General features: G+C 31.7%; 1 protein-coding gene and 1 long non-coding RNA gene across 2 annotated transcripts in view; one reads left to right on the forward strand and one right to left on the reverse strand.

Annotated features, from left to right (window-relative positions):
• The window catches only part of LOC134684586 (uncharacterized), a 57255-nt gene that overhangs the window by 28562 nt on the left and 15650 nt on the right, over positions 1-13043 (reverse strand). The window lies entirely within an intron of this gene.
• LOC134683856 (uncharacterized) lies at positions 5796-11748 on the forward strand. The gene is made up of 3 exons (XR_010101097.1): positions 5796-5959; positions 9571-9735; positions 11415-11748. It is a non-coding gene; the product is annotated as an uncharacterized LOC134683856 (long non-coding RNA).

Here is a 13043-nt window from a genome sequence, read left to right on the forward strand (position 1 = left end):
CGGTCTAAAGATTACAGTGTGTTATCCATCTAGGTGTTCTCGTTGTGGTCTGCGTTCTAAATCTAAAGCATTTCATTGGTCAGTAGATTTGCAATCTTTCAATCCAAGATGTTCTCAATGTAGTCCGCGTTCATGTTTCAATAGGATAAACTATATTGTAAGTTTTATCCGAGTTAACAAAGTAGATTTTTTTTATCCGAAAAAGACGGGTTTTCTACATGTTCTACAATAAATTTGTACAACGATTGAATATTGCTAAATGCATCAAATTGTCCAGGTCTAGATCGAACTTGCATTGCTTCGTCGAAAGTACGAATATAGTAAAATCACAGATTTATATTAAAACTAGAACGTTCAAGAACAGTTAAAGAAATCATCACAATTTGTTTATTGTTAGTTATTTTGTACAAATATAACTATAATGCGAACCCGAAGTTGTAATAAAATTAACGGTACCAATTTTCTTGCACCAGATGTGCATTTCGACAAAACATGTCTCTTCAAAATAGCACGTGAAATCGCAACTAAGCGTGAATTCTTTGGAAAAGCGACGGAATACCTATTGTCAATTTCAAGTTCTGTTTCGACATCATTGTAATATATGTCACTGGACGTTAAAATTCAATCCTTAATTTCGTCTTCGTCAAATAGTGCTGTTGGTTTCTTTTTATTATCATTACATACTAGTATACATGAATACACCCCAAGTTATTCCCATGTAAAGTCATTTACTAGATATTTAGTTCAAAGTAAATTTTAAAGAGAAATTTAAGTCGTATTAGTTCGATAATGCTTCAAAATAAATATAAACTGAGGATACATGTATAACTGCCATATTCCGAATTCCCGACATTCATTTATGTAAATGAAGAAAAGATAACTATGATCGGTATATGTGTGAATCTACGGCTTAATCAAGCTTCATACAGAATATGAATTTTCTTGAATATGATTGCCAATGGAATAAACCATGCAGGAGATTAAACTAGCCCAATTGATTTGTGTGTGAACTATAACAACTGAAATCGTAATTATGCTGTAGTGTACGCTGGTGGTTTCTGTAATATGAAGGCGTATGGCAACCATTCTACCATACTTAGTTCAAAATTTTAAAGTACACCACAACACTTTTCTTTGTCCATAATACGCTCAGGAGCATACATCTTACTATTGTGCATGGATTGGTAGTAAATGCAACTTTTTAACTGTAGTCCATTTGATATCAAAGTATCATACTACTACTGAGGCTATCGTGCAATACCCCCACTCCGCATTCATAATAGTATAAACATACACAGTTAAAATTTTAGATCCTTCCTTTATGGTTTAGTTCAACCTGCAACACGTTTTATTTGATGTTATCAATGGTAAACATGTAAAATGAAACAATAACTTACTGTAATACTAATATATAAATATGTTGTATGGTCATACAAACCGAAATCACTACTAGACTAAGTGTTGACACGCTCAAATTAACAAAATTGTGTTTCAAAAAACCAATGCACAAAATTGATATCATAGGATTTAGTTAAACATTTAAACCAGTTCAAGGAATGTATTACTTGACAAGAACAATTAAAATGTAGGACAAATTCGGCTTACAACACGACTTTTGTTCAAATAATAGTACCAAACATGTGACAAAATGACGGGTATGTAACAGAAGTATCGCAATCACTGATGGATTGGTGGATAGCTACTGTTTGTTCAACGTTCAGTGACAAGTATCTCATGTGCATATTACAATACCAAATTAAACTAACTTGAGCAGACGACAAAAGCGAAATTGTGACAAATTTTATTTCCTAGTGTTATTTAGGAAGTAAAACATGTGTATGGAAAGTAAATTTTACTATTTTTTATTGAACAAGATAAGAAGATTACTATTATTTATTGAACAAAACAAGAAGTTCAAAACCGGTAAAAGAAATTAAACCCGGTGAATGACACTCCTTATTGCTGAATTTGGGTTTGGCTGACCTTTATTTCTATTACGTTTTAAAACAATTACTCAAATCAAATATACAATTATTTTACTACTTTTTTTTTTGGGGGGGGGGGGGGGGGAGTCATTGACCCTAAAAAAATAACAACAATACAGGCCTATAGTATTTTGAAGCAATTTTTGAAGTATTCAAATAAAATGAAACATCTTATATTTTTTACAAATACAAGGAAAAAGCAAGTCTGTCCAAAAAGGATTGATATTTCAGAAAAATGTATAGTGTGTTCTTTGTAAACGTAAACCAGAATGCATATAGTTGTCTATTATAACAGTCACAAACCATGTCTAGAAATAAAAATCAGCAGTTTACCATCCATGCAATAATATTTTGTCGACAGTGATCGAGATAACTTTATCAGATAATTCAAATTATCGGACACTTAATTTTTTCAGAACATTTTATTGTTAATATCCGAGCCATAAAATACATACATTATATCTGGCATAGTCCCAGATTATATTCTCTGGTAATATGCATCCTTCATTTAAAGTCTTGTTTTTCTTAAACACTTTACATCGTATATCAGGGGCACTGCCGAAAATAATCTTTGAAAAAGCAAATTCAAGTTGTAACCTTTAGAACTTGTATGTCTGATAATTTGCTCACATGACAAGAAATTTTACAATAAACATTGGTCACGCACGATAGATTCTGATGTAAGACATGTGCCGTTACAATAGCCAGTTTGCACGCATCAGCGCACACATGTTTGTCGAATAGGCCAGTTGATTGGAGGAAAGTTACCGAAAACCACGCCTTCCTTTAACTAATATCCAATCAAACGCCTTTAACATATACATAAATAATACATGGGTAAAATTACAGAGATGTTGTTGCGTATTCAATATTTGAAAAAAAATAAACTCTTTATAATTCAAACTTAAAATTATAGAATATGCTCGTAATGCATTTTCGCAATTTACAATACATTTGATGTTATACATAATTTCACCTACCTAGTGAGGAAAAAATACAAATAAAAATTGCAAATTACAACCAGGTTCAATGTTCAGTGTTAAGTATTTCATATATGCGCAGGTCCTGAGGCAGAAAATCGAATTATTCATTCACTTATATGATCTTCAAAAATAACGATTGCGGGATGATGGACAGGAAGACTTCAAACGTAGGAGTGTGAGCTATAGCTGTCAGTAACTTAAGTACTCTTAGCTAGTGTTTTTTTGTTGTTCTGGTAAGGGACGACATCGAAAGTTCAATGAAGAATACAAAACTGAATTCACATAGGTTTTTTACTGACCTCCACACACACCCCTCTTAACTTAATTTGGTAAAAATTGATTGACCAATAGGGATATATGTAAAATCAATTTTAGATTAACAAAACTTGCAGCAAAGTTGATCCCCCCCCCCCCAAACTATTTGATTTAAGTTTTTTTATCCTACATCGATCTTTTGATGTCATCCCTAAAAAAGTGAATCTTTCATTGTTGAAGACCCTTTAAGGAATATAAAGATGAACAGGAATAAAAACGCTGACCATTAATTATTTGTATTTTTGTTAAGCATTGACTTTGTGTGCGATTACTTGTTCCGTATACGTTTACTCCATATTCCTTTATTTTCTATAAAAGCGTCTGTCTTGACAGTAAGTTGACATTACGCCACGAGTTATCGTTCCTGACGTTATCGAATAACGTTCACACATACAAGCCAATGCAGCAGGTTCTGCAATCACAAAGTGATTAAATAATCTGATAAAAAAAATTACTACATGTAACCAAACTTATTTAATGCCAGCTACAAGTAAACAGACGGATTTGAACAGAAATTATTTTTTTGTGCGTATGCTATAATGGTTCATTTTCAAAATTTATTATCATATGAAGAACACGTTTGAGCAATATATTTCTGGACAAATACGACTTCAATACGATAAAAAAAATTTGCAACCAATATAAAAAAAATGATGTCGTAGGATTGGTGGGAGATATCCGTTTGCGCCAAAAATGCGTCCTTTTGCGCCACAATTTTTTTTCTCAAATGTTACGTTTGCGCCACATGTTTTAAAATTAGATGGTATGATTTGCGCCAAAAATAAAACATACGATTGTGCCAGTTAAAAGAAAAATTACTTCCCTACCCCTTTATTCGGACTTGGGTCCGGCATTGTAGCATGTTTTTCTTACTGCTGCTGCTCCATGGGTACTTCCAAATTTAAAGTATGTAGTAGCTTTTAACTTCTATTCATTGTCCGAAAACCGGGTTGGTGATGAGACAACTATTCACAAGAGACAAAATGACACAGAAATTAATAACTTTAAGTTACCCATACGGCCTTCAATAGTGAGTAATTTTTACAAAGCACTCTCTTTTTCTGTCAAAATTATATCTTTAACTTTAAATTGACAAATGCAGGAAATTATTCGTAAATAATGTACTAAACACTGTGGAACATTCATAATAGAAAGTGGACAAATAAAAATCATGATTTATAGGGTGTTTTTTTTTCGGAATTTACTCATGTTTTAGTGAAGCCATTTGTAACGCATCTTTGTCGGAATTAAAATAAAAACAAAAAAGTTATAAATATATGTATTCATTTTGTCGTCATGTCTCTCACATAAACATTTTACCAAGCTGACCACACTCTTACTTATTAGTTAGGCGCACATCAACATTAAAACCTATGGCAAATAACTATGTCGGGAAATAAATGAAACAAAAGCAAAATTATTTGTCCTTTTAATCATTTCAACTTTTAAATAAGAACAACACATTTTATTAAAATAATCAAGTATTAATCTTTTCGATACAATTGTTATTTGCTTAGATTAAAGAATACTACTACTACTAAATAGAGTTTAATGGCGACTACCCTTGCGGGTATTGCGCCAGATTACCTTATATAAAAAAACATTTCGAGTAAATGTTTTAGAATTTTCATTGTTTAGGTGTTAGCCTATATTATATATTCATATTATAGAAATTTGTGAGTTTTTTTTTTTGTTTCCCTTAAGTTTAATCTTATTTGAATCTGAACTATAGTGTTTGTTTTAGTTATCTTGATTATCTTTTGGATAATTTAAAGTACGAAAAAGAAATATATGTGAACTTATTATTCCATCATTTGTAACTTAGCTTTCTTTGTTTATAAATATTTTAATTTAAGTTGGTAAATACCTGTGTTTGTTGTTTATACATGAAAAATGTAAGTATCTAATACTCTTTGATAGACATATCTGATTTTTACAAATATGCAAATCCTAGAAGGGGTCCGACATATTCCCGTACATGGTGTATACATTAATGCAATTATACCGCGGCTCGTACGTCCTTGGTAAACTGTGATTCTCTGTATATTGAATTTGACTAAAGATAGCACCCTCACTTATAAAAGATTAGTGAACTTACGTTGTAGAATAAAAAAATATATAATATGTATTACTGTGTATGTATAATTATAATCTATAATGTATTGTTGTAAAATATTTGTGTGTACTAAATTGCAAGTGTTGATATTTTGCAGTTATGTTCTGTATAGATACCAGAGAGTGCTATCTTGGTAGTACCTGATTTAGTGTACTACTTTAAAAATGAAAAACTTTCGTAAAAGTTTGATTTTATATTGTCAAATTCAACGGGGGTATGTTTCTTTTATTAAGAAATCATAAACTGATAAATGATACCCTCCAGCTCTGTTACAACTTTTAAAAAGGCCAATATATTTAGAAATGAAAAAACTAAAAAGAAAAGGTAAATAATATATATCTACCAAATTATTTGTTTTTTGTGTCACCCGTTTAGACTGGAGTTGTTTCCCTTGCACTGTAAAGAAATAAATTGTAAATACCTGCAGCCGTTAAGCCACCACGTGGTAACCATGTGCTGCAAGCAGACACGACGAGAGGGCTGTAAACAAACAATTTCCAGTCCAAACGGATGAATTTGCTGCCGTGACTAAAAATGATAGACAATAATACCAATACAAGGTTAGTATTTACACGGAGCATTGTTTTTGGTCGTTGTAAAATGTGCTGGTTGGTTCTTAAAATCATCATATCACAAGGACCTGGGTTCTGGCAAGCCAGTGCCCTTAAAGAAAAAATATCCCACAATAAGATAACTCATCTCGTCCGTCGACCCCATGTATAACCCTATCAATATTTTAGCTGCGGTGTCAATAGTTTATCCATTGACAGCAGCTGACCTGTACGAACTGTGACGCCCGTATATGACACGGAAACCAGGCGTAAAAATCATACTTTATCCTGGCGGCATTGCAGTGTTTACATATGCATGTCCAGGCGGAAACCAGGCGGAAACCAGGCGGAAATTAGGCGTAACTGAGGCGTAAACCAGGCGTAAAATTAGGCGTAATATTTAAATGAGTACGCCTGGTTCACAAAAAAATAGGCGTAATATGCAAATGAGTACGCCTGGTCCATAAATAAACCAGGCGTAATATCTTTACATAATACTACACTTATTTTAGTTCAGTGTATTAACCTTGCTGTGTACTTCTGTGTATTTAATACATACTTCTATGCTGTTGCTTTTATTTCTTATTGTTTGACAAAAAACTTGAAATATTAACCATTGAAGAAGCTTATATAGAAATAAATACTTTTTATGCAGACAATGGCTCAAATAAGTTTAAGTTTAAATAAGAATTATGACAATTAATTTTTCTTGAAATAAAATTATCATTTTAACTAAGCTGTTTTTGAAAATTATTGTCTTTTGAACTAAAATATAAATGACAATAGTGAATACTGCAATTTAACTTAAAGTAAAAGATTTTAGTGTTATTATCCAAGGATAAAGGTTTTGGAATTTCAAAAATTCTGATAGAACATATAATACTAAATAACTAATAGATATACTCACATTATTATTATTTACCATGTATTACTACTTTCCTTTTATTTCACAATTTTCATTTATTTATTTGATTCAGTATTTCCAATTTCAGAATCTTTCAAAAAGCACAAAACAAGCAAATTATCACTGAATATATGAAGCTGCCATGTGACCAAATCTTGCAAACTAAAGAGCCTAATTTTGAAAAAAAATCCCATGATCCTTTAAACAAAGCATTATGGGTATTTTTATTTACGCCTGTAAGAAAATTTACGCCCGTAAGAAAACTTACGCCTTGCTTATTTCAATTTACGCCAGGTGTACTGCTTTTTTCTACGCCCGTAAGGACTACAAATTTACGTTTCCTGCTCCCTTACGCTTGGATCTAAACACGTAACTACCACTTACGCCTGGTTTACGCCTTATTTCCAGGCGTAATACGCCTTATAATTTCGTACGGGGAATCACATTCCTCATAGTGTTAGTTAGGTACTTATATATACAATGTACATGCAGTTAATTCTTGTTGTGAGGTTTGTGTCCCCAATTTGATTTGGGATGGACCGACGAGAGAGTGCTTGTGATTGATGATTTCTGGGAGATATGTCAGACTCCTGTGGCTTGATATTTTACATATGATCTCATGTATTTATAAGCAAAATGAAATTTATAAAATTAAAAATCATCTTAATACTAATTATTTTAATCTGATTTATTTTTACTTTTTAACTTAGATTTTCTCTTATCAAGACTTAGTTTAATCAGTTATTACAAATGTAATTTGTATTTTGAATATTTGAGATGCTTTAATCATGTTAATTGTCATACTTGTTAAAATCCATGGATTGGTGTCCAGTGGCTAATATTTCAATATTTTATTTATAAGTAATTTTACTAGGCTTATAGTTTTTGTCATTTTTCTTTTCCTATACTAATAATACCTGTAGGTTTTCTAACCCTGACCAAAAATATCCTATTAAAATAATCATAAGCATGTTTTTACATAATTTACACTAGAAACTAGAAATATATAGCCAGGTTTTTAGAATAGTCTGAATAATTTTACTTTTATCGCATACCAGTGTTTATTAAATAGTCCCATATTGGGAGAAGGGTCTGAGAATATCCTGAAAATAAATTTTTATAAGAGAGATCTTTTACACCTGTTGATTCAAACTTTTCCATCATTTTATGTCTTTGTGGTATGTACTTACTACAGTTAAACAGGTAGTGTTGCAAGTCATCCACTACTAAACATGTGTCACACAGTTCACTATTACATTTACCCATTGTGTATTTGAATTTATTAGTGAATATATAACTTGATCTAAGTTTAAAAAGAGTTCTTTCTCTTTCTCTTGTACTCTTTGGTATAGTAATACAAAAGTTAACATCTTTTTGAATAGCGTGTAGTTGTTTACTCTTAGTGTTGTTTTCCCAGTATTGTTGCCACATTTTTTTTAATAAATTTTTACATAAACATTTGATATCTTCTTTGTAAAGTGGTATACTAGTTATACATGTCTCTATTGATAGAGCCTTTTTAGCTGCTGTGTCTGCCATTTCATTACCACATAAACCCACATGACTGGGTATCCATTCTAATATTATATTCAAACCTAGTTTGGACAGTTTACTGTATATATATTGGATATCATATATTATTTGTGTTTTAACTTTAAATATACTTCCTGTAATAGCTTTTAGTGCTGACAGTGAATCTACAAATATTACAGTATTTTCTGGTTGAAATTCTTCTAACCAATATAAAGATAAGAGTATGGCTGTCAATTCACACATAAATATTGAAACATGATTTTGTAATTTAAAACCTTTTTTTACTTTAAGTTCTGGAACGACAAAAGCACATGCATTTGTGTTGTTTTCTGGATTCTTAGATCCATCTGTATATATTTTTAAAAAATTACTATACTTGTCATCTATGAGGATATTTCCTTCACTTTTAATTAGGTAGGACTATCCTTTTTAGTAATAATATTTGTAAGTTCAGTTCTGACCTGTGGTTTTAGAACATGCCATGGTGGGGTAGGGAACTCTTTACATTTGTATACAGTATTAATATCTACATTATATTTATTCATTGTATCATGTGCAGTGACACAATATGGTTTTTGATTTTCCTTAATTTTTTCCTTATTAAATTCATATATAGCATTTTCTTGTAAACTTTTTATAGTTGGGTTTGTGTCATTTAGACTAAATATATTCATAAAAGACTTAGTAATAAGACTTTTTCTTCTCAACTCATATGGGGGGTCACCAATTTCAGTCTGTAATCCACTTATACTGGCAGTTTTATGAGCACCTGCACATATTCTTAATGCTTGGGCTTGAATACTATCTAGTTTTTTCTTGACAGAGTAGGAGGCTGAGTTATAAACTTCACAGCCATAATCTATCTTTGACCTTATCATTGATATATATATTGTTCTCAGAGTAGAACAATTTGCACCCCATTTGGTACCAGTTAATAATTTCATGCAGTTCAATACCCTGGAACATCTACTTTCTATATATTGTACATGTTTTCATATATCATACCTAGAAACTTGGCTTCTTTAACAAATGACAATATTGTTTCACCAAGTTTAAGTTTAATACAAGGAGAACTACTCTTGCTAAATAGCATAGCTACCGTTTTTGTTTGTGATATTAGGAATCCCCATTTATCACACCAAATATTAATTGTGTCTATATCCTCTTGTATTCTTTTTTGCAGATATTTAGAACTTTTTCCAGATAACCATATGGCACTGTCATCAGCAAATTGTGACATAGCACAGTACTTTAAATTATTGGATATATCATTCACCATGATGTTAAATAGTGTAGGACTTATACAACTACCCTGTGGTGTACCATTCTGAATTATAAATATTTCAGAGTAAGTATTATTAACTTTAACTTGTATAGTTCTGTCACTAAGAAAATCCTTTACCCATCCCAACATATTACCCCTTATACCTATTGAAGCCATTTTTATTAATAACCCATTTTTCCATAGCATATCAAATGCCTTTTGGAAATCTATAAATACACCAACTGTGAAATGTTTTTTGAGAAATGCTTTATGAATATCATTATCTATTCTAATTATTTGTTCCATAGTATTTCTATTTTTCCTAAATCCACTTTGATTTGGTGTGTAGAAATTATTTTTTTCTAGATACCACCGTAATCTTTTATTTACCATTTTCTCCATAATTTTTACAAAATTAGAAGTAAGGGCTATTGGTCTATATGACTGTGGGTCTGTGGGTTTTTTTCCAGGTTTAAGTACTGGTGATATAATGGAATGTTTCCATTTACTTGGAAGTTTTTGTAAAAACCAAACTCTATTGATAAAAAGTAATAAAACAGACAGTGATTTGTCTGTAAATTTTTGAACATAGAATACGTTATTTTATCTTTTCCAGGGGAGGTATTAGATGTATCACTGATAGCATCTTTTAATTCTTGCATTGAATATGGTTCATTATAACTATCAGAGTTATCCTTATAATAATGTAACAATTTACTGTACTCCTTTTGTTCTATATCTTGTTTCTGATTTTTTAATTTTTCAGAGTAATTATGATCACTACTGACTTGAGCATAATTTGTAGCAAGTATATCTGCTTTGTCTTGAGTATATTCATATCTGGTATTTTTATATAACAGGGTTGGTAAATTTAATTTTTTAAAAGTTTTACCCAACATTGATTTAACTTTTTTCCATACATCTGATAATTTAGTATCATTATTGAGAGAGTTACAGTAGCTCTCCCAATACATAGCTTGTGCAGTTTTGATAGTTTTTCTGCACATTCTTTCTTTTTCTCTATATATAGTGAAATCAGTACCAAGACCTGAATGTTGGGCACGATTTTTACAGGTGTTCCTTTGTTTAACACATTTAGTGCATTCGGGTGTCCACCATGGTACCTGTGGTTTTTTAGGTTTATTATTTTTTAATTTGACTGGGATGCACTCCCCAGCTATTTTGAGTATTTTGTTTGTTAGTCTTGAACATGTTTCTTCTATATTGTCAGAAATCATGTCAGGACTCAAATGTTCATTACACTTGCTGGAGAATGCCTCCCAGTCTGCTTTCTTATAATTATATACAGATTCAGTTTCATCAGTTTGCATTTGTTTATGACTAAAACTAATAATTACAACATGATGGTCACTGCCATATGAACTAGTGAGGTCAACTGACCATGTTAATTTACTAGCTAGACTAGAATTACAAAAAGACAAATCAATAGGGGACAGTTCTAATGTACTGGGGTTACATCTTGTACCTGTACCATCATTAAGAAGTACTATATCTTTATACTCAAGGAAAGAGAACAGCTCTCTTCCCTTAGTATCTATATTTTTACCGCCCCACATAGTGTGGTGGGCATTAAAATCTCCACATAATATAAATTTTCCCTCTATTTGATCAAATATATTGTTATAATGGGGTAGTTTTGTATCTGATGCTGTGTCATAAACATTGACCAGTGTGATATTATTATTATCAAAACTAAATTCAATACATGATATTTCTAAAACACTGTTAATATTCTTTTTCAGATATGGAAGATTTTCTCTGACATATATGGCTGTACCTCCATGTGATTTAGTATTACGTACAGAAAAATCAGCTATTTTATAACCTATTACATGTGGATGATCTTGTTCGGTTTTACACCATGTTTCCTGGAAGCAAATTATATCAGGCTTCATTTGTGACATAGCTATATACTCCGCAGCATTGTTGTTAATGCCACGACAGTTCCAATGAACAACACTGAACATTATGTTATATAATAATAAACATGATAAATAAATAGTATAATTGATAGCCATTATTAGTTGTATATTGTTAATACTTTATATTGGGCGATAAATAAATTATATCATTTCAGTTGTAACTCTACTAGCCATTTCCAAACCTAATGAGAGATCAAAATTTGACCCAAACATTTGTTTTACAACTATTCCTACAAAACCCATAATTGACTTTAAAGTAAAGTCTATGGGTTTAGTAGGTGTGCTCATAGTCTGGTGCATGACAACACTAATTACAGTTACCAAGTCTTGTATGGTACATTTATCTTTTTGGGGTGGTACTGAGCTCTGATCTTTTGGGGTTTTGCTAGTTGATTTAGAGATTTCTTTATGATGTTCATTGATTTTAAGCTGGTTGGTTGCTTGTTGTAGTGAAATATTTTTAGATTTCACCAGCTTTAGGGCCATTTTTTGTTGGGTCCTTTGTGGACACTCTTTGTCATTAGACATATGTTTACCTTTACAGTTTACACATTTTAAGTCTGTTGAGGTACATTGCTCGATCTCATGTTCCTCTCCACATTTAATACATCTCTTTTTATTTCTACATTGGTTTGCCATATGCCCAAACCCCTGACATTTATAACATTGAATAGGTTTAGGTACAAATAATTTGGTATTATATGTTTTGTACCCAATATTGATTGTTGCTGGTAGCTGGGGTGTCTGAAAGAATAACTTTAGGGATCTAGAAGGTTTTCTTTCACCAACTTGTTTATCAAAGTAGGACATCCCTTGAATTTTACTAACTTTCTGGGCTTTTAGCATCGATACTATATCTTCGTCTTCAACGTTTATGTCTAGCGGCACGTTATAAATGACTCCTATTGATGAAGTTACAGATTTGGGCACACTTGTCCTAATCTGTAATTCACCAATGAGTGTGACGCGTTTTAGCTGTTTCCACTGCGTTTTGTCAATGCACTCTACTAGTATTTTCCCACTGTTAAGTGGTTTAATTCTTTTTGGGGTACCAACAGTCTCAAGGAGAATCTTTTGGATTTTTATCTGATTTTGGGTGCTAAGTTTTGTATTTGGATCAACACTTTGCAGGACTAATAAATAGTCATTACCTTTTACTTGGGGTGTATGGGGGAGAGGGGAAGGTGTATTAAGGAGGGTATTATCATATAGGGGAGATGTACTTGCCATTCGTTTTCGTCTTTTCCTCTGAGTGGACCACACATGTTTATCATAGTCAGAGGATTCCATGTCTGTATTATCAGTTTCATTGAGGGACTTATAAAACTCTTCCTCATCAAACTGACCGGAGCTTGTTTTGTCCATAATGTCGGACAACAAAAAATATGGGTGAGCACTTTTCAGTAAACAAGAAAAGTTAAATATCTAACTATAATAATACTAAATAAA

This window comes from Mytilus trossulus, chromosome 9 (genome assembly GCF_036588685.1).
Source record: "Mytilus trossulus isolate FHL-02 chromosome 9, PNRI_Mtr1.1.1.hap1, whole genome shotgun sequence".
NCBI lineage: Eukaryota > Metazoa > Mollusca > Bivalvia > Mytilida > Mytilidae > Mytilus > Mytilus trossulus.